Source organism: Manis pentadactyla, chromosome 9 (assembly GCF_030020395.1).
Source record: "Manis pentadactyla isolate mManPen7 chromosome 9, mManPen7.hap1, whole genome shotgun sequence".
Classification (NCBI taxonomy): Eukaryota; Metazoa; Chordata; class Mammalia; order Pholidota; family Manidae; genus Manis; species Manis pentadactyla.
In genome coordinates this window covers 70,068,053-70,091,290 of record NC_080027.1, presented here as the reverse complement: position 1 = coordinate 70,091,290, position 23,238 = coordinate 70,068,053, and positions in this window count along the sequence as shown.

Genomic DNA, 23,238 nt, shown 5'->3' with positions numbered 1-23,238 from the left:
GTAAGACTTGGATGACTTGCAATCTGAATGATGAGAAGGTGCCAGCCATGGGTGCAACAGGGGTAGGAACTAATCCACAGCTCTAAGGTAGGAGTGTGGTGTGTGTGAACGGGAGAAGGAAGTTCGGTATTGTGGAGCACAGTGGGTGAGTGTGTAAATGATAAGAAGAGTAGGCAACCACATGATTTTGAAGAATTTATAGATCATGTGATGGAGTTTGAATTTTGAGGGCATGGATAATTTTTTGGAGGGTTTTAAATAAGAGAGTAACATGATGGGCACTATATTTTAAACTATCACTTTGTTTAGCATATGGAGCACAGATTGCAGGGAGCAAAAAGAGAAGTAAAGAGTGAGGGTAGGTGGATTTGGAAGTCATTCCTGAGGGGGCTAATGGTGGCTTTGATGGCAATGGCAGCAATGAATCTGGAGATAAACAGGAGTTTTGCAGCGCATTTTGGAGGTGATATCAAAGCCTTTCTGATGGCTTGGATGTAGAATGGGAGGAAAAGAGAAATAAATTATGGCTCATAGATGTTTGAAGTAAGCAGTGATGTGAATATTGCTTTCATTTTCTGAGATGGCAAAACCTTGGAAAGCATCAGGTTTGGTGGAGAGAAACTGAGTTCTGGATTTAAATGAGAGGCTTGTTTGACAAGTGGCAATATTGAGCTGGTAGGTATATATATATATATATATATGCCTGGAGATCGTAGAATTAAGATATCTAATCCACAAATAATGAAAATTTACCCATTTTGATGGTACATTTCCTTGGGAAGCAGGTTCGATAAATTCTTACTGTCATTGGACATTCTGCTGAAGTAATATTAGGTGGACTAGAATGAGTTAGAAGTTGTTTGCTTCTGTTGCTGTGTGTTTTAATAATTGTGAGTTTTAAACATTTTTTTAATTGTGTTTTTGTGATAGCACCAGTGCCATTATTGATTAACTCCAAAATGATTCCTACTCTTGCAAAAAACCTTTTTGAAAACCAGAAAATTAAGGCAGAGATATTATTTAATTCCTGCTGCCACCTAGTGACAATGTTTGAAATTAAAAAGAAGTTAACCAAGTAGCCCTCTGGAGAGCAGCTGCTTAATAGACTATACCTCATTTTACAGATGAGAAGAGTAAAATTCAGAGAAGGGAGGTGACTTATGCTAGGTCTCATAATTATAAGCTTGACTGTTACTGAAACCTCATGCAGGAGATGTTGCCCTATGAGACAGAGATGTTTTTCTCACCTGAGTTGCTTGTCGTCAATCCTCCTTTTCCAATTTTCTTAGAGATTTTTTTTCTGTTCTCCTGCTCTGAAAAGAGTCTTATTTCTAATTTTTGACTCCATGTTGATGGTCTTAGCTGCTGGTGGATAGAGATTCCTGGGATTAAGCACCAAGGAAATTTCAATTAATGTTATATCCTTAACACTTATAGGTTATTAAGAGCTAATTAATCAAATTGCCTTTTGGTTTTACTTTACAAAATTTTCACCAACCAGTTTTATGCAAATGAATTAACATTCATTTCAAACTTTAACACTTACTCATTTTTTTGCAGTCCTTTAGAAATATGTAAACCACTTTGCAATGAAGGAGCCTTTTGAGAATTCACGTAAGTTTCCCCAACTGTCAACCCAGAAAGGAAGTATATTTTGTTGATATTATGACGGAGCACATTAAGAAAACACATACATTAAACTAAGACATAGATACTTAGAATCAAAGTTTAGCACTCAGGCAACTGTATCTTAGTAAACTTGCCCTACTTAATCCTATGAAAGGGGGCAGTTATGATGGAAGAGGGCTTAGAGGCTGCACAGAATAGAGAAACTGGGATGTGAAGACAAGAGACCTGGGTTTGGATTATGGCTGCTGCCCAACAGTCATGTGACCTTCATCAAGTTACTTAGCCTGCCTATAAGCAGTTTTCTCATCTCAGTAAAACAAAAAATAGCATGTGTCTACAGTAAGAATTTTAAGTGATTTTTAAAAACATTAAAGAATCTGCTTTAAAATACAGTTTTTATTATTTTCAGATATGACAAATCCAACAGATCATTGAAAAAAAAGCTTTTATAGTCACAGACCTCAAGAGGTAGGGGCATGCTACCCCATGGCAGGCCACACAGGGAAGCACCAGAGTGTCAGGAGGCAGTTTAGGTCAGAGGAGAACGCAGGCAAGAGGTTTCATTGTGATTTTCCTGGGAAAAAATTGGTAAAGCAGGGTAGGCAGGTCTGGGATTGGCCAGTATGAATAATCTCTGTAGGCTGTAGGGCACAGGGACTGTCTCTAGTTGTCTGGTACTTGGTTCTGGGGTGATGAGAACACAAGAACAGTGGCCCTGAGTGTAAGAACTTGATAAAGGAGGTGGTTGGGTGTTTGGGTTCTGGGTTGGTTGGTTTGCATATGAAAGGTTTGCTCAGAAATGATTCAGCAACTATCTCTAGCAATTGACTAGCCCTGGGAGGGGCAGTGTCACCAGCAAGGGTCAGATGTCAAAGCATCAGAAACACATGGTTAATAAATAAAATTATTATCTCATGGGAACCCAGAATAAATGGCTACAAAGATGACAATAATGATAATGCAAAGATAAATTTGACATGATGCCTGCTTTCAAAGATATCACAGTCTATTCTGGGCCCACAAAAATGAATGCAAATTTAAGTTAATGTAATAAGTACTAGAGTGTTAGTGCATATAAGGCATTATGAAGGGACAGCAGAGAAAGGGAGGGAGAGATGGATTTAGCTTTGTTGAAAGGAAATTAAGGGAAGGATATAAAAGATAATATACGAATTGGTCCAAGAGGATAAGTAGATGTTAACTTAATGGACAAAAAATGGGGCTGGTATGACAAAGAACATAGAAAGAGACAGTAATATGTAATAGCAAAGGGGTGTGACTTGGGAACATTATGTGATATGGGGAATGGCCTGGAATTCATAATGGCTTAAGGAGAGTTAAATGAAAATAATGATATCATTGATAATAAGAATGAAGATATAGAGAAAAATAGAAAACATTTACCAAATTTATACTCCAAGTCAGGTACTGTGTCAAACCTGTAACCTGTACTATCTCATTCAATCCTTAGAAAAAGATGAATCAATACAGGAGCCAACCCCCACTCAGATTAATGGGCGCTGATGTAGGAGTTCTTTGGAGCAATCTAGAGCATGCACATATGGTGCCTGATCCCAGCCACCCGCAGGGTCCAGGAGTGCTACATGGAAAAATCTGATAGCAGTCCAGAGCCCTAAGGGGCTGAGGGGGAATGTACACAGAGCCTGAGTACATGCTGTCTATAGGACCTGGTGGGCACCAAACACAGGAATTCCCTGGAGTGGTCCACACAGCTCAGAGCACAAACAGGCATTCAGGTGAGGGGGCACAGGGGATTCAACAGACACCACGGGGAATTGCCAGAAGTGTGCCTCTGACCCAGGAGCTCCTCCAAAGGGCCCCCAGGGCCATGTCCCTGGGACCATGCCCTGTGAACTCCAGCATGAGGAAAACCCTATGTTACACTTATTGACCTCCAGCTTTCAAAAGCACAAGGTAAATAAAGTCTATGTACAGAAGACCAGTTCTTCAAAGCCAAGAGAGCAAGCCTCTTCAACTAATTCATAGAAAAAAACACAGAGTGTTCATACAAAATAAAGAGAGGAACATGCTCCAAATAACAGAACAAGACAAATCCCCCCCAAAAATGCTAAATGAAGCAGAGGTAACCAATCTACCTGATAAAGAGTTTAAAGTAATGGTTGTAAAGATACTCATGGGACTTGAGAAAACAATAGCAGAACTTAAGGCAGACCTCAACAAAGAGATAAAAATTCTAATAGAATGAATCAGAGATGAATAACTCAATCAATGAAATAAAAAACACACTGGAGGGAATGAACAGCAGACTAGAGGATGCAGAAGAACAAATCAGTGGCTTGGAAGATAGAGTAATGGAAAGCACTCAAGTTGAACAGCAGAAGGAAGAAAGATTTAGAAGAAATGAGGATAGGGTAAGAGAGTTCTGGGATATCAGTCCTAACATTAGCATTATAGGAGTTCCAGAAGGAGAAGAGAGAGAGAGAAAGGAGTATAAATTTTATTTCAAGAGATAATAGCTAAAAACTTCCCTAACCAAGGAAGGAAACAGTCTACTCGGTCCAGGAAGCACAGAGAGCTCCAAGCAAGATGAACTTAAGGTCCACACCAAGACACATCATAATCAAAATGTCAAAGATTAAAGACAAAGAGATAATCTCAGAAGCAGCAAGAGAAAAGCAACAAATTACATATAAAGGAAACCCCATAAGGTTATCAGCTGATTTTTCTGCAGAAACTCTATAGGCCAGAAGGGAATGGCATGATACATTCAAAGTGCTGAAGGAAAAAAACCTCCAACAAAGATACTCTACCCATCAAGGTCATCATTCAGAACTGAAGGAGAGAGAAAGAGTTCCATATGTAAACATAGTTAAAAGAGTTCGCCACTACTAACCAACATTATAAGAAAAGCTTAAAGGGACTTCTTTAAGAAGAAAAGAAAATCCATAACTAGAAGCAAGAAATTTAAGAAAGAAAATATTTTCAACTGGTAAAACAAACATAGCAGAGTCAGTAGTTAAATTACTTGAAAACTAATATGAAGTTCAAAAATACAAAAATAACAAAAGCAATTACATCCAAAAGTTAAGGGAATCATTTAATAAAAAGGTGTAAAAGAAGATATTATATACATCAAATATATATAGAAGGGAGAGTAAAAAAAATGCAGTGATTGACAAACCACTTATTATAGATTGTTATATTCATAAGATATCATATAAGAATCCCATGATAATGACAAACCAAAACTTACGTACACCAGAAAGAGAAGGGAACCCAACCACAACACCAAAGAAAGCCATAAAACAAGAGAAGAGAGGAAGAAAGTATCAGGGACCAACAAAACAACTGGGACACATTTAACAAAATTGCAATAAATACATACATATCAATAATTGTTTTAAATGTAAATGGTTTAAATGCCCCAATCAGAAGACATAGGGTGATTTAATGAATAAAAAAACAAGACCCGTGTGCGGTGTGCTGGATACTAGGGAAACGGGAGAGTAAAACCTGTGAGTGGATCCCTGCAGCCGGCGCCCCTGGGACAAAGAAAAGTGAGTGCTTTTTGAAAGTCTTAAAGGGACAGGGACCCCACAGCTAGACTGAGGCAAACTGGAACAATCAGCTTAGCAGCTGGGAACCCAGGGAACTCCAGGTGCCCTAACCCCCTGGGCAGCAGCGCAGCTTGGAGGCCTCTCACAGTGATAAACAGCCTCCCGCCCGTTCCCGTTCTGGAGGGGCTCCTCCATAACAGCCATGCACGGAGCTTCCTTCACAGCCGCCGGGCAAGAATTAAAAACCTCGTCTGTGCGCAACTGCCCAGAACAAGTCACTAGAGGGTCGCCGTTCTTCCAGGAGAGAAAAGCCACAAACTAGCAAGAAGGGACGTTCTCCCACCTGACACGTGCCAACTACCCATGACTATCTCTATCACTATGAAAAGGCAGAAGAATTTGATACAGACCGGATTAACCAAGACAGTCTCCCCTGAAAAGGAATCTGGGGAGATAGACCTAACCAATCTTCCTGAAAAATAATTTAAAACTAAGGTCATAACCATGCTGATGGACTGGCAGAGAAATATGCAAGAGCTAAGGAGGAAGAATATAGAAATAAAACAATCTCTGGAAGGATTTAAACACAGAATTGATGAGATGCAAGAGGCCATTGATGGATTAAAACCAGAAAACAGGAACCATGGAAGCTGACACAGACAGACATAAAAGGACCTCCAGGATTGAAACAATATTAAAAGAATTGTGTGACCAACCAAAAAGAAACAATATCCTCATTATAGGGGTACAAGAAGAAGAGAGAGAAAAAGGGATAGAAAGTGTTTTTGAAGAAATAATTGCCAAAAACTTCCCAAACTGGTGGAGGAAATAGTCGCTCAGACCACAGAAGTACACAGAACCCAAAACAGAAGGGACCCAAGGAGGACAACAGCAAGACACAAAATAATTAAAATGGCAAAGCTCAAGGACAAGGACAGAATTTTAAAGGCAGCTAGAGAGAGAAAAAAGGTCATCGATAAAGGAAAACCCATCAGGCTATCATCAGACTTCTCAACAGAGAACTGACAGGCCAGAAGAGAATGGCATGATATATTTAAAACAATGAAACACAAGGGCCTTGAACCAAGAATACTATATCCAGCATGATTATAATTTTTTTTTTTTAGATAATTATTTTTTATTGAAGGGTAGTTGACGCACAGTATTACATTACATTAGTTTCAAGTGTACAACACAGTGATAAAACATTTATATACATAATTCTAGGTTCCAGCTATCACCCTACCAAGCTGTTGAAATATCTTGACTATATTCCTTATGCTATACATTACATCCCGGTTACTTATTTATTTTACCATTGGAAGTCTGTCCTTTTTTTTTTTTTTGTGAGGGCATCTCTCATATTTATTGATCAAATGGTTGTTAACGACAATAAAATTCTGTATAGGAGAGTCAATGCTCAATGCACAATCATTAATCCACCCCAAGCCTAATTTTCATCAGTCTCCAATCTTCTGAGGCATAACAAACAAGTTCTTACTTGGAGAACAAATTCTTACATAATGAATAAGTTACATAGTGAACAGTACAAGGGCAGTCATCACAGAAACTTTCAGTTTTGCTCATGCATTATGAACTATAAACAGTTCAAATATGAATACTCATTTGTTTTTTATACTTGATTTATATGTGGATACCACATTTCTCTCTTTATTATTATTATTTTTAATAAAATGCTGAAGTGGTAGGTAGATACAAGATAAAGGTAGAAAACATAGTTTAGTGTTGTAAGAGAGCAAATGTAGATGATCAGGTGTGTGCCTGTAGACTATGTGTTAATCCAAGCTAGACAAGGGCAATAAAACATCCATGTATGCAGAAGATTTCTCTCAAAACAGGGGGGTGAGGTTCTAAGCCTCACCTCTGTTGATCCCCAGTTTCTCACCTGATGACCCCCTGCGACTCTGCCTGTCTTAGGTTGTTCCTCCCTTGAGGAATCTTACCCGTCTCTGGCTAACCAGTCATCTTCCGGGGCCATACAGGGAAATGTAAAGTTGGTAAGTGAGAGAGAAGCCTTATTGTTTGAAAAGGTTAGCTTTTTATTTCTTTGCATATTTATGCCCTGTAGCTTCTACGCCCAGCATTTGTCTTGAGGTATCTTTACCACTTGGAAGAATTATGATACTCGGTAAATTTGATATGAGGCACGAATTCTACTTAAGGGTTGTAATTAGGAAGGAAGAAGAAAAGCTATAGAAGTAGCAGGCGGAAGAAAACCTGGGAAGATTGATTATTTCTTTGACATATCTTCTTGTAGAGTAACTTCAGCATGTATAGGTTTTAAGCTACTACTTAAATTGCGCACACACATTAACATAATAGGAGTATAGTTACATAACCAAAGCATATCTGTAATTACCAGCCATCTCCAGTGAAACCAAGAAAAACAGTTAGGCACCTTAGGCATTTGTGAAAACTTAACTATGATATGGTAGATATTGTCCGACTGAACTTGAACAGTCTGAGAGAAATCAGACAAATTAAAACAACCCATTCCTGGGGAATGTTCACATCCCTTATGTTCTTTTAACAGTAAATAGTCTGTAGTTGTAAGATTTTGGAGCACTACAATTTGCACTTCTCCTAATTCTTGGCTGAGTTCCAACAGTATAGATCCAGTCAAATTTGTTGTTTTACTGTATGCACAGGCCAGCTTAGATATCTCCTTCCTCATTCCCATGGCAAGTCCAGGAGCTGGTGGGATGAGTGCATCTACAGCTGTGTGTGGATGTTTGTTGGAGTTTTTTGATGATCATCTTCTGGCATGAGTCTTCCAGAGAGTGCTGATGTTGGAAGTTCTCTTTCATATGATATCTTAGTTCATTTTCGGGGTAGCCCAATTAGGCTTTGATCTTCTGTATAAACACAAACAGACCCTTTGCCTACACTTTTATACGCCCTTTATACACTTGTGTAGAACTCATTGGAGGTTACAACACAGGAACTGCCCTTTTGTTTTGTTTTGTTTTGTTTTGTTTTGTTTTGTTTTTGGTATCACTAATCTACACTTACATGACAAATATTATGTTTACTAGGGTCTCCCCTATACCAGGTCTCCCCTATGAACCCCTTTACAGTCACTGTCCATCAGCATAGCAAAATGTTGTAGAATCACTACTTGCCTTCTCTGTGTTGTACAGCCCTCCCTTTTCTCCTACCCCCCCATGCATGTTAATCTTAATACCCCCCTACTTATCCCCCCCCCCTTATCCCTCCCTACCCACCCATTCTCCCCAGTCCCTTTCCCTTTGGTACCTGTTAGTCCATTCTTGAGTTCTGTGATTCTGGTGCTGTTTTGTTCCTTCAGTTTTTCCTTTGTTCTTATATTCCACAGATAAGTGAAATCATTTGGTATTTCTCTTTCTCCGCTTGGTTTGTTTCACTGAGCATAATACCCTCCAGCTCCATCCATGTTTCTGCAAATGATTGGATTTGCCCTTTTCTTATGGCTGAGTAGTATTCCATTGTGTATATGTACCACATCTTCTTTATCCATTCATCTATCGATGGACATTTAGGTTGCTTCCAATTCTTGGCTATTGTAAATAGTGCTGTGATAAACATAGGGGTGCACTGATCTTTCTCATACTTGATTGCTGCATTATTAGGGTAAATTCCTAGGAGTGCAATTCCTGGGTCAAATGGTAGGTCTGTTTTGAGCATTTTGATGTACCTCCATACTGCTTTCCACAATGGTTGAACTAACTTACATTCCCACCAGGAGTGTAGGAGGGTTCCCCTTTCTCCACAGCCTTGCCAACATTTGTTGTTGTTTGTCTTTTGGGTGGCAGCCATCCTTACTGGTGTGAGGTGATACCTCATTGTAGTTTTAATTTGCATTTCTCTGACAATTAGCGATGTGGAGCATCTTTTCATGTGTCTGTTGGCCATCTGTATTTCTTTTTTGGAGAACTGTCTGTTCAGTTCCTCTGCCCATTTTTTAATTGGGTTATTTGTTTTTTGTTTGTTGAGGCATGTGAGCTCTTTATATATTCTTCACGTCAAGCCTTTATCGGATGTGTCATTTTCAAATATATTCTCCCATACTGTAGGGATCCTTTTTGTTCTATTGATGGTGTCTTTTGCTTTACAGAAGCTTTTCAGCTTAATATAGTCACACTTACTCATTTTTGCTGTTGTTTTCCTTGCCCGGGGAGATATGTTCAAGAGGAAGTCACTCATGTTTATATCTAAGAGGTTTTTGCCTATGTTTTCTTCCAAGGGTTTAATGGTTTCATGACTTACATTCAGGTCTTTGATCCATTTTGAGTTTACTTTTGTATATGGGGTTAGACAATGGTCCAGTTTCATTCTCCTACATGTAGCTGTCCAGCATTGCCAGCACCACCTGTTGAAGAGACAGTCATTTCACCATTGTATGTCCACGGCTCCTTCATCAAATATTAATTGACCATATATGTCTGGGTTAATGTCTGGATTCTCTATGCTGTTCCATTGGTCTGTGGCTCTGCTCTTGTGCCAGTACCAAATTGTCTTGATTACTATGGCTTTATAATAGAGCTTGAAGTTGGGGAGTGAGATCCCCCCTACTTTATTCTTCTTTCTCAGGATTGCTTTGGCTATTCGGGGTCTTTGGTGGTTCCATATGAATTTTTGAATTATTTGTTCCAGTTCATTGAAGAATGTTGCTGGTAGTTTCATAGGGATTGCATCAAATCTCTACATTGCTTTGGGCAGGATGGCCATTTTGACGATATTAATTCTTCCTAGCCACGAGCATGGGATGAGTTTCCATCTGTTAGTGTCCCCTTTAATTTCTCTTAAGAGTGACTTGTAGTTTTCAGAGTATAAGTCTTTCACTTCTTTGGTTAGGATTATTCCTAGGTATTTTATTTTTTTTGATGCAAGTGTGAATGGAGTTTTCCTAATTTCTCTTTCTGTTGGTTCATTGTTAGTATATAGGAAAGCAACAGATTTCTGTGTGTTGATTTTGTATCCTGCAACTTTGCTGTATTCCGATATCAGTTCTAGTAGTTTTGGGGTGGAGTCTTTAGGGTTTTTTATGTACAGTATCATGTCATCTGCAAATAGTGACAGTTCAAGTTCTTCTTTACCAATCTGGATTCCTTGTATTTCTTTGTTTTGTCTGATTGCCATGGCTAGGACCTCCAGTACTATGTTAAATAACAGTGGAGAGAGTGGGCATCCCTGTCTAGTTCCCAATCTCAGAGGAAATGCTTTCAGCTTCTCGCTGTTCAATATAATGTTGGCTGTGGGTTTATCATAGATGGCATTTATTATGTTGAGGTACTTGCCCTCTATTCCCATTTTGCTGAGAGTTTTTATCACGAATGGATATTGAACTCTCTCAAATGATTTTTCAGCATCTATGGAGATGATCATGTGATTTTTGTCTTTCTTTTTGTTGTTGTGGTGGATGATGTTGATGGACTTTCGAATGTTGTACCATCCTTGCATCCCTGGGATGAATCCCACTTGGTCATGGTGTATGATCCTTTTGATGTATTTTTGAATTCGGTTTGCTAATATTTTGTTGAGTATTTTTGCATCTACGTTCATCAGGGATATTGGTCTGTAGTTTTCTTTTTTGGTGGGGTCTTTGCCTGGTTTTGGTATTAGGGTGATGTTAGCTTCATAGAATAAGTTTGGGAGTATCCCCTCCTCCTCTATTTTTTGGAAAACTTTAAGGAGAATGGGTATTATGTCTTCCCTGTATGTCTGATAAAATTCCGAGGTAAATCCATCTTGCCCGGGGGTTTTGTTCTTTGGTAGTTTTTTGATTACCGCTTCAATTTCGTTGCTGGTAATTGGTCTGTTTAGATTTTCTGTTTCTTTCTGAGTAAATCTTGGAAGGTTGTGTTTTTCTAGGAAGTTCTCCATTTCTCCTAGGTGTCCCAGCTTGTTAGCATTTAGGTTTTCATAGTATTCTCTAATAATTCTTTGTATTTCTGTGGAGTCCGTCGTGATTTTTCCTTTCTCATTTCTGTTACTGTTGATTCGTGTTGACTCTCTTTTTCTCTTAATAAATCTGGCTAGAGGCTTATCTATTTTGTTAATTTTCTTGAAGAACCAGCTCTTGGTTTCATTGATTTTTGCTATTGTTTTATTCTTCTCAATTTTATTTATTTCTTCTCTGATCTTTATTATGTCCCTCCTTCTGCTGACCTTAGGCCTCATCTGTTCTTCTTTTTCCAATTTCGATAATTGTTACATTAGACCATTCATTTGGGATTGCTCTTCCTTTTTTAAATATGCTTGGATTGCTATGTACTTTCCTCTTAAGACTGCTTTTGCTGTGTCCCACAGAAGTTGGGGCTTAGTGTTGTTGTTGTCATTTGTTTCCATATATTGATGGATCTCCATTTTGATTTGGTCATTGATCCATTGATTATTTAGGAGCGTGTTGTTAAGATGTGTTTGTGAGCCTCTTTGCTTTCTTTGTACAGTTTATTTCCAGTTTTATGCCTTTGTGGTCTGAAAAGTTGGTTGGTAGGATTACAATCTTTTGGAATTTTCTGAGGCTCTTTTTGTGGCCTAGTATGTGGTCTATTCTGGAGAATGTTCCATGTGCACTTGAGAAGAATGTATATCCTGTTGCTTTTGGATGTAGAGTTCTATAGATGTCTATTAGGTCCATCTGCTCTACTGTGTTGTTCAGTGCTTCCGTGTCCTTACTTATTTTCTGCCCAGTGGATCTATCCTTTGGGGTGAGTGGTGTGTTGAAGTCTCCTAGAATGAATGCATTGCAGTCTATATCCCCCTTTAGTTCTGTTAGTATTTGTTTCACATATGCTGGTGCTCCTGTGTTGGGTGCATATATATTTAGAATGGTTATATCCTCTTGTTTGACCGAGCCCTTTATCATTATGTAGTGTCCTTCTTTATCTCTTGTTACTTTCTTTGTTTTGAAGTCTATTTTGTCTGATATTAGTGCTGCAACCCCTGCTTTCTTCTCACTGTTGTTTGCTTGAAATATGTTTTTCCATCCCTTGACTTTTAGTCTGTACATGTCTTTGGGTTTGAGGTGAGTTTCTTGTAAGCAGCATATAGATGGGTCTTGCTTTTTTATCCATTCTGTTACTCTGTGTCTTTTGATTGGTGCATTCAACCCATTAACATTTAGGGTGACTATTGAAAGATATGTACTTATTGCCATTGCAGGCTTTAAATTCGTGGTTACCAAAGGTTCAAGGTTAGCCTCTTTAGTATCTTACTGCCTAACTTAGCTCACTTATTGAACTGTTATATACACTGTCTGGAGATTCTTTTCTTCTCTCCCTTCTTGTTCCTCCTCCTCAATTCTTCATATGTTGGGTGTTTTGTATTGTGCTCTTTCTAGGAGTGCTCCCATCTAGAGCAGTCACTGTAAGATATTCTGTAGAGGTGGTTTGTGGAAAGAAAATTCCCTCAGCTTTTGTCTGTCTGGGAATTGTTTAATCCCACCATCATATTTGAATGATAGTCGTGCTGGATACAGTATCCTTGGTTCAAGGCCCTTCCGTTTCATTGTATTAAATATATCATGCCATTCTCTTCTGGCCTGTAGGGTTTCTGTTGAGAAATCTGATGTTAGCCTGATGGGTTTCCCTTTATAGGTGACCTTTTTCTCTCTAGCTGCCTTTAAAACTCTTTCCTTGTCCTTGATCTTTGCCATTTTAATTATTATGTGTCTTGGTGTTGTCCTTCTTGGATCCTTTCTGTTGGGGGTTCTGTGTATATCCGTGGTCTGTTCGATTATTTCCTCCCCCAGTTTGGGGAAGTTTTCAGCAATTATTTCTTCTAAGATACTTTCCATCTCTTTTTCTCTCTCTTCTTCTTCCGGGGCCCCTATAATACGGATATTTTTCCTTTTGGATTGGTCACACAGTTCTCTTAATATTGTTTCTTTCCTGGAGATCCTTTTGTCTCTCTCTATGTCAGCTTCTATGCGTTCCTGTTCTCTGATTTCAATTCCATCAATGGCCTCTTGCATTCTATCCATTCTGCTTATAAACCCTTCCAGAGTTTGTTTCATTTCTGCGATCTCCTTTCTGGCATCTGTGATCTCCTTCCGGACTTCATCCCATTTCTCTTGCGTATTTCTCTGCATCTCTGTCAGCATGTTTATGATTCTTATTTTGAATTCTTTTTCAGGAAGACTGGTTAGGTCTGTCTCCTTCTCTGGTTTTGTCTCTGTGATCTTTGTCTGCCTGTAGCTTTGCCTTTTCATGATGATAGGAATAGTTTGCAGAGCTGGGACGAGTGACGGCTGGAAGGACTTCCTTTCTTGTTGGTTTGTGGCCCTCCTCTTCTGGGAGAACAGCGACCTCTAGTGGCTTGTGCTGCGCAGCTGCGCTCAGACAGGGTTTCTGCTTCCTGCCCGGCTGCTATGGAGTTAATCTCCACTGTTGCTGTGGGCGTGGCCTGGCTCGGGCAGCTACTCCAAAGTGGTGGAGTCGCGTTGGAGCAGGAGCAGCCTGGAGGCTATTTATCTCCGTAAGGGGCCTCCCTGCTCCCTGCAGCCCAGGGGTTAGGGTGCCCAGAGATCCCTGGATTCCCTACCTCTGGATTAAGTGACCCGCCCTGCCCCTTTAAGACTTCCAATAAGCACCCACCAAAACAAAACAACGACCACCAAAAAAAAAATTTTTTTAATTAAAAAAATAAAATAAAAAGAATTTTTTTAATTAAAAAAAAAAAAGGTGCTCCCTTGTTTTTTTCTTTATTCTCCGGTGCTAGCCTCAGGCCTCTGCTCACCGGTCTTGCTGCCCTGTTTCCCTAGTATTGGGGTCCCTATCCCTTTAAGACTTCCAAAAAGCGCTCGCCAAAACAAAACAGCAAAAAAGCAAAAAAAAAAAAAAATGGTCACGCGCTTTTCTTATGTCCTCTGTCGCCCAGCCTCCAGTGCCCGCTCACTGTTCTTGCTGCCCTGTTTTCCTCGTATCGAGCGCCCTGCACTCTGGCCCGGATGGCTGGGGCTGGGTGTTCGGCAGCCCTGCGCTCCATCTCCCTCCCGCTCTGCCTGCTCTTCTCCCACCGGGAGCTGAGGGGAGGGGCGCTCGTCTCCCGCCGGGCTGGGGCTTGTATCTTACCCCCTTTGCGAGGCGCTGGGTTCTCTCAAATGCGGATGTGGTCTGGATATTGTCCTGTGTCCTCTGGTCTTTATTCTAGGAAGGGTTGTCTTTGTTATATTTTCATAGATATATGTTGTTTTGGGAGGAGATTTCTGCTGCTCTACTCATGCTGCCATCTTCCAGCAGTCTCTCCCAGCATGATTATAATTTAAATATAAAGGAGGGATTAAACATTTCCCATACAAGCAAAAGTTGAGGGAATTTGCATCCCACAAATGACCACTACAGGGTATTTTAGAGGGACCACACTAGATGGGAGCACTCCTAAGGCTAAATAGATATCATCAGAGAAAATAAATCACAGCAAAGAAAGCAAACCAACTAAATACTAAGTAAAGACAAAAAATTAAATCAACTACCCACAAATGCAGTCAAAGGAAACACAAAAGAGCACAGAATGAAACACACAATAAATAAAGAATGGAGGAGGAGGAATAAGAAGGGAGAGAAATAAAGAATCATTAGACAGTGTTTATAACAGCTCAATAAGTGAGTTAAGTTAGAAAGATACTAAAGAAGCTAACCTTGAACCTTTGGTAACCCCGAATCTAAAGACTGCAATGGCAATAAATACAAATCTTTCAATAATCACCCTAAATGTAAATGTAATGAATGCACCAATCAAAAGACACAGAGGAATAGAATGGATAAAAAAGGAAGACCCACCTATATGCTGCTTACAAGAGACTCACCTCAAACCCAAAGACATGCACAGACTAAAAGTCAAGGGATAGAAAAAGATATTTCATGCAAACAACAAGAAGAAAAAAGCAGGTGTTGCAGTACTAGTATCAGATAAAATAGGCTTCAAAACAAAGAAAGCAACAAGAGATAAAGAAGGACATTAAATAATGATAAACAGGTCAGTCCAACAAGAGGATATGACCATTATAAATATATATGCACCCAACAGAGGAGCAACAGCATATGTGAAACAAATACTAACAGAATTAAAGGAGGAAATAGAATGCAATGCAGGCATTTTAGGAGATGTCAACACAGCACTCACTCCAAAGAATTGATCCACCAGACAGAAAATAAGTAAGGACACAGAGGCACTGAACAACACACTAGAACAGATGGACTTAATAGACATCTATAGAACTCTACATCCAAAAGCAACAGGATACACATTCTTCTCAAGTGCACATGGAACATTCTCCAGAATAGACCACATACTAGGCTACAAAAAGAGCCTGAGTAAAGTCAAAAAGATTGAAATCCTACCAACCAACTTTTCAGACCACAAAGTTATGAAACTAGAAATAAATTGTACAAAGAAAGTAAAAAGACCCACAAACACATGGAGGCTTAACAACATGTTCCTAAATTATCAATGGATCAACAACCAAATCAAAATAGAGATCAAGCAATATATGGAAACAAATGACAACAGCAACACAAAGCCCCAACTTCTGTGGGATGAAGCGAAAGCAGTCTTAAGAGGAAAGTATATAGCAATTCAGGCATATTTAAAGAAGAAAGAACAATCCCAAATGAATAGTCTAACATCACAATTACCGAAATTGGAAAAAGAAGAACAAATGAGTTCTAAAATCAGCAGAAGGAGGGAAATAATAAAGATCAGAGAAGAAGTAAATAAAATTGAGAACAATAAAACAATAGAAAAAATAAATGAAACCAAGAGCTGGTTCTTTGAGAAAATAAACAAAATAGATAAGTCTCTAGACAGACTTATTAAGAGAAAAAGAGAATCAAGACACATCAACAGAATCAGAAATGAGAAAGGAAAAATCATGACAGACCCCATAGAAATACAAAGAATTATTAGAGAATACTATGAAAACCTATATGCTAACAAGCTGGAAAACCTAGAAGAAATGGGCAACTTCTTAGAAAAATATAAACTTCCAAGACTGACCAAGGAAGAAACACAATATCTAAACAAACCAATTACCAGCAAAGAAATTGAAGTGGTAATCAAAAAACTACCCAAAAACAAAACCCCCAGGCCAGATGGATTTACCTCGGAATTTAATCAGACATACACAAAAGACATAATACCCATTCTCCTTAAAGTTCTCCAAAAAATAGAAGAGGAGAGAATACTCCCAAACTCATTCTATGAAGCCAACATCACCCTAATACCAAAACCAGGCAAAGACCCCACGAAAGAAGAAAATTACAGACCAATATCTCTGATGAACATATATGCAAAAATACTCGACAAAATATTAGTAAACCAAATTCGAAAATACATCAAAAGGGTCATACACCATGACCAAGTGGGATTCATCCCAGGGATGCAAGGATGGTACAACATTTGAAAATCCATCAACATCATTCACCACATAAAATAAAGAAGGACAAAAACCACATGATTATCTCCATAGATGCTGAAAAAGTATTTGACAAAATTCAACATCTATTCATGATAAAAACTCTCAACAAAATGGGCATAGAGGGCAAGTACCTCAACATAATAAAGGCCATAAATGATAAACCCAAAGCCAACATCATACTGAACAGCCAGAAGCTGAAAGCTTTTCCTCTGAGGTCGGGAAAAGAACAGGGATGCCCACTCTCCCCTCTGTTATTCAATGTAGTACTGGAGGTCCTAGCCACGGCAATTAGACAAAACAAAGGAACACAAACAATCCAAATTGTAAAGAAGAAGTTAAAGTGTCTGCAGATGACATGGTATTGTACATAAAAAACCCTAAAGACTCCTCTCCAAAACTATTACAACTAATATTGGAATTCAGTAAAGTTGCAGGATACAAAATTAACACAGAGAAATCTGTGGCTTTCCTATACACTAACAATGAACTAATGGAAAGAGAAATCAGGAAAAAATTGCATCAAAAAGAACAAAATACCTAGGAATAAATCTAACCAAAGAAGTGAAAGACCTATACCCTGAAAACTATAAGACACTCTTAATAGAAATTAAAGAGGAAATTAACAAATGGAAACTCATCCCATGCTCTTGGCTACGAAGAATTAATATCGTCAAAATGGCCATCCTGCCCAAAGCAATATACAGATTTGATGCAATCCCTATCAAATTACCAACAGCATTCTTCAACGAACTGAAACAAATAGTTCAAAAATTCATATGGAAACACCAAAGACCCCAAATAGTGAAAGCAATCCTGAGAAAGAAGAATAAAGTAGGGGGATCTCACTCCCCAACTTCAAGCTCTACTATAAAGCAATAGTAATCAGGACAATTTGGTACTGGCACAAGAACAGAGCCACAGACCAATGGAACAGCATAGAGAATCCAGACATTAACCCAGACATATATGGTCAATTAATATTTGATGAAGGAGCCATGGACATACAATGGAGAAATGACAGTTTCTTCAACAGATGGTGCTGGCAAAACTGGACAGCTACATGTAGGAGAATGAAACTGGACCATTGTCTAACCCCATACACAAAAGTAAATTCAAAATGGATCAAAGACCTGAATGTAAGTCATGAAACCATAAAACTCTTAGAGAAAAACATAGGCCAAAATCTCTTAGACATAAACATGAGTGACCTCTTCTTGAACATATCTCCCCTGGCAAGGAAAACAACAGCAAAAATGAGTAAGTGGGACTATATTAAGCTGAAAAGCTTCTGTAAAGCAAAAGACACCATCAATAGAACAAAAAGTTACCCTACTGTATGGGAGAATATATTTGTAAATGACATATCCAATAAAGGCTTGACGTCCAAAATATATAAAGAGCTCACACACCTCAACAAACAAAAAACAAATAATCCAATTAAAAAATGGGCAAAGGAACTGAACAGACAGTTCTCCAAGAAAGAAATACAGATGGCCAACAGACACATGAAAAGATGCTCCACATGGCTAATTATCAGAGAAATGCAAATTAAAACCACAATGAGGTATCACCTCACACCAGTAAGGATGGCTACCATCCAAAAGACAAACAACAACAAATGGCGAGGTTGTGGAGATAGGGGAACCTTCCTACACTGCTGGTGGGAATGTAAATTAGTTCAACCATTGTGGAAAGCAGTATGGAGGTTCCTCAAAATGCTCAAAATAGACTTACATTTGACCCAGGAATACAACTCCTAGGAATTTACCCTAATAACTCAGCACTCAAGTTTGAAAAAGAGAGATGCACCCCTATGTTTATTGCAGCACTATTTACAATAGCCAAGAATTGGAAGCAACCTAAGTGTCCATCAGTAGATGAATGGATAAAGAAGATGTGGTACATATACACAATGGAATATTATTCAGCCATAAGAAGAAAACAAATCCTACCATTTGCAACAACATGAATATAGCTAGAGGGTATTATGCTCAGTGAAATAAGCCAAGTGGAGAAAGAGAAATACCAAATGATTTCACTCATCTGTGGAGTATAAGAACAAAGGAAAAACTGAAGGAACAAAACAGCAGCAGAATCACAGAACCCAAGAATGGACAATGGACTAACAGGTACCAAAGTTAAATGGACTGGGGACGATGGGTGGGTAGGGAGGGATAAGGGGGTCGATGAATAAAGGGGGTATTATGATTAGCATGCATAATGGGGGGGTGGGAGAAAGGGGAGGGCTGTACAACACAGAGAAGACAAGTAGTGATTATACAACATTTTGCTATGCTGATGGGCAGTGACTGTAAAGGGGTTTGTAGAGGGGGACCTGGTATAGGGGAGAGCCTAGTAAACATAATATTCTTCATGTAATTCTATATTAATTATAACAAAAAAAGAAAGGGTAGAAAAGGGGGAATTACTCCCTGATAGGATAAAACTAACTATAAATCAACGATCAAAGCATTCTTTAAATATCCTTAATTTTGATCATTTAAAGGGTGCCAGATGATCAGCTATGGAAATACATTTTCCTGATAATATTCCTTTCTCTTAAAAAAAAAAAAGCAGTTCCTGTGTGGTGATCTTCAATAGGTTCTTCACAATGGTATAAAGGTCATATCAAAGTGTGAGCAAAGGGTTTGTTTGTGTTTATACAGAGAATCAAAGCCTAATTTGGCTACCCAGAAAATGAATTAAGATATGATATGAAGAAGAACTTCCAACATCAACATCCTCTGGAAGAGTCATTCCAGAAGATGATCATCAAAAAACCAACAATGATCCTGGTGCTTGTTGCAGTTGTAGCTGCATTCATCCCACTGGTTCCTGGACTTGCCATTGGAATGAAGAAGGAGATATCTAAGCTGGCCTGTGCATACAGTAAAACAACAAATTTGACTGGATCTATACTGTCAGAACTCAACCAAGAATTAGGAGAAGTGCAAGTTGCAGCACTCCAAAATCTTGCGACTACAGACTATCTACTGTTAAAAGAACATATGGTATGTGAACAGTTCCCAGGAATGTGTTGTTTTAATTTGTCTGATTTTTCTCAAACTATTCAAATTCAGTTAGACAATATCCATCATATCATTGATAAGTTTTCACAAATGCCTAGGTTGCCTAACTGGTTTTCTTGGGTTTACTGGAGATGGCTCGTAATTGTAGGTCTGCTTTGGTTATGTAGCTGTATTCCTATTATGTTAATGTGTGTGCGCAATTTAATTAGTAGTTTAAAACCTATACATGCTTATGTTACTCTACAAGAAGAGATGTCAAAGAAATAATCAATCTTCCCATGTTTTCTTCTGTCTGCTACTTCTATAGCTTTTCTTCTTCCTTCCTAATTACAACCCTTAAGTAGAATTCATGCCTCATAACGAAATTACCGAGTATCATAATTCTTCCAAGTGGTAAAGATACCTCAAGACAAATGCTGGGCATAGAAGCCACAGGGCATAAATATGCAAAGAAGTAAAAAGCTAACCTTTTCAAACAATATTGCTTCTCTCTCACTTACCAACTTTACATTTCCCTGTATGGTCCCGGAAGATGACTGGTTAGCCAGAGACGGGTAAGATTCCTCAAGGGAGGAACAACCTAAGACAGGCACAGTTGCAGGGGGCCATCTGGTTAGAAAATGGAGAGCAGCAGAGGTGAGGCTTAGAACCCCACCCCCCATGTTTTGAGAGAAATCTTCTGCATTCGTGGATGTTTTGTTGCCCTTGTCTAGCTTGGATTAGTACTTAGTCTTTAGGCACACACCTGATCATCTACATTTGCCCTCTTACAGCACTAAACTATGTTTTCTACCTTTATCTTGCGTCTACCTACCACTTCGGCATTTTATTTTAAAAAATAATAATAATAATAAGGGAGAAATGTGTGATTCACGTATAAATCAAGTATAAAAATCAAACGAATATTCATATTTGACCTGATTGTTTATAGTTCATAATGTGTGATCAAAACCGAAAGTTTCTGTGATGACTACCCTTGCACTGTTCACCATCTAAGAACTTATTCACTATGTAAGAATTTGTTCACCATGTAAGAACTTGTTCATTATGCTTCTAAAGATTTGAGACTGTTGAGAACTAGACTTGGGGTTGGTTAATGATTGTGCGTTGAGTCCCCTATACAGAATTTTATTGTTGTTAACAACCATTTGATCAATACATATGAGATGTCTTCTCAAAAATAAGTAAATAAATAAATAAACAAATAAAGTACTATATAAATTTTTTAAAAAATCGGAAAGCATCACTTCCAATTTTAATACCAACTGTACCACTTCTAGCTCCTTAATCTTCAAGACCCTTAATTTCTCTGTTTCTCAGATTTGTCATTTGAAAACTATTGATGGCGATAATCTCCCTTTATCCCTCACATGTTTTTTAACACTCTCTGTACAAAGAGTTTACAGAACTATAATGAACTAAGTAAACAAATTAAATATACTGTTTTCCTTTTTTAAAAAATGCCATCTCTAGATGGTTCATGATAATTATAATTTTATGCATCAACTTGACTAAGCTATAGAACCAGTTGTTTCATCAAACATCAGTCTAAATGTTGTCGGGAAGGTACTTTTTAGATATGATTATCATTTAAGTCAGTAGACTGAATAAAGCAGATTACCCTTCATGAGGTGGGTGGCTTCATCCAATTAGTTGAGATGCCTTAAGAGAAAAAACTGAAGATTTCCGGGCACCAAAAAAAAAGAAATTTTGCCTCTATACTGACTTCAGAATTCAAGCTGCAACATCAACTCCTGCCAGAATTTCCAGCCTACCCATCAGCTCTCCAGGTATCAGACTTGCCAGCCCTCATACAATTGTGTGAGCCAATTCTTTAAAATAAATTTCCCTCTCACCAACCAATAGGGGATGAATATACGTATATATGTGTATATACATACATATATGTGTAATGTGTATATATACATATTTGTATATGTACACACGCACACCATGCATCCTGTTGGTTCTGTTTTTCTGGAGAATGCTACACTAGCTGTTCTAAATGAAGAACTTACTTTGACAAGAAAAATGTGGAAAGCAAAGGAACTTCAGAAAGTACTAGTTTATTCTCAACATATTTTCTGTTGGTCAATTTCAGAATATTTATGAAGTAACAAATGAATGATAATTATTTTTGTGTTTTTGTTGTTTCTACCTCTGGAAATACCAATCATCCTGAGGGCAGCAGTTACTGATAAATGGTAGTTTTCATCAAAACCTGCTATAGCTCCTTGCCTAAGATGTCTTGATAAATATGTGCTGAATAAATAAATCTTTGTGGGTCCTTAAAAAAAATGTAAATTCTCAATCTTACCCCAAATACACTTAACAAGGGAGCTTAAGAAACTGAATTATCAATAATTCTGAAGCACATTAAAGTTTGAAGTCCATCAAGCTAGTATCCATGAGAGAGTTTCAGGCAAAGTAGACATGGGCAGCTTGAAAGGAAAGATCAGGGAACTTATAAAGGTCTTGTATATTTTACCCAGGATCGGGACATTTACTTAAAAGCAAAAATAATCATTGGAATTTTCAGAAGTGAGTTCAAATTCTTTTCAAATCATTGCTTTTTGTTGTTATTAAATGTGTCATCCATGCTGTTGTACAAAAGAGTTTCATGTTATTATACAAAATACTAAGTTGTAGAAATTTATGAATACAATTCCACCACCCACATATAACAAATTGATGTATATTCTTCCAGTGTTTAAATCTATATAGTAAACTATCTTAACTTTAAAATCACTATAGAATCATGCAAAGTGTTGTGTGCTCTGGAAAGATTATTATTAAAGTATTATTAAAGTAGACTCTAGAACAAGGTGTGCAAACTTTTTTGAGAACAAGATACTAAATATCTGAGGCTTTGTGGGCTACATGATCTTTGTTACAATGGCTCGATTTTGCTGATAAAATGCAAAAGTAGACTTAGACAATACATCAAAGCATGGATATGGCTGTATCCCAATAAAACTTTTTTTCATTAAAAAATAAATGTTGAGCCAAATATGGCCTGTATGACATAATTTAACAACCCTGCTTTGGAGTGAGATTATGCTAATCTTGGTGACAAATGAAGAGGGTTTGAACTAGAGCACTCATGTTGAAATGTGGATAAGATGATATATCCTCAAAGTATTTCTGAGAAGGCAACAAGATGAGAGATTGAAGTTATAATATCAGACATAAGAAAGGGTCAAACTTGATTCTGAATTTTTTAACCCAACTTACTAGATAGATTGACATATTGTGAAATAAGATGTGGAATGCATGAAGAATAAATTTTATTAGAAGTTTTATGTGTCAGGCATTGTATAAGATGACATACATATATTTATATATACACACAGTGGTATGATAAAGAATAATCTTAACAGCTAGCTCTGGAATGCCTGTTTAGGAAGAATCTGCTTTTGGTTAGGGAAATATTTTGACAGATCACTGGGAGTAAAACTGAGACCTCAGATGATGAAACATAAGGAATCCAGGAATTAAACCAGGCTGTGTAAGTGAGAGTGTCTAATACAGATATTTGGAAGTAGGGAAAAGAGATGGAGATAGAGGAGATGAGAGAAGAAAGAGTGATAAACTGAAAAAATTTTAAGAAAAAGAATACCTA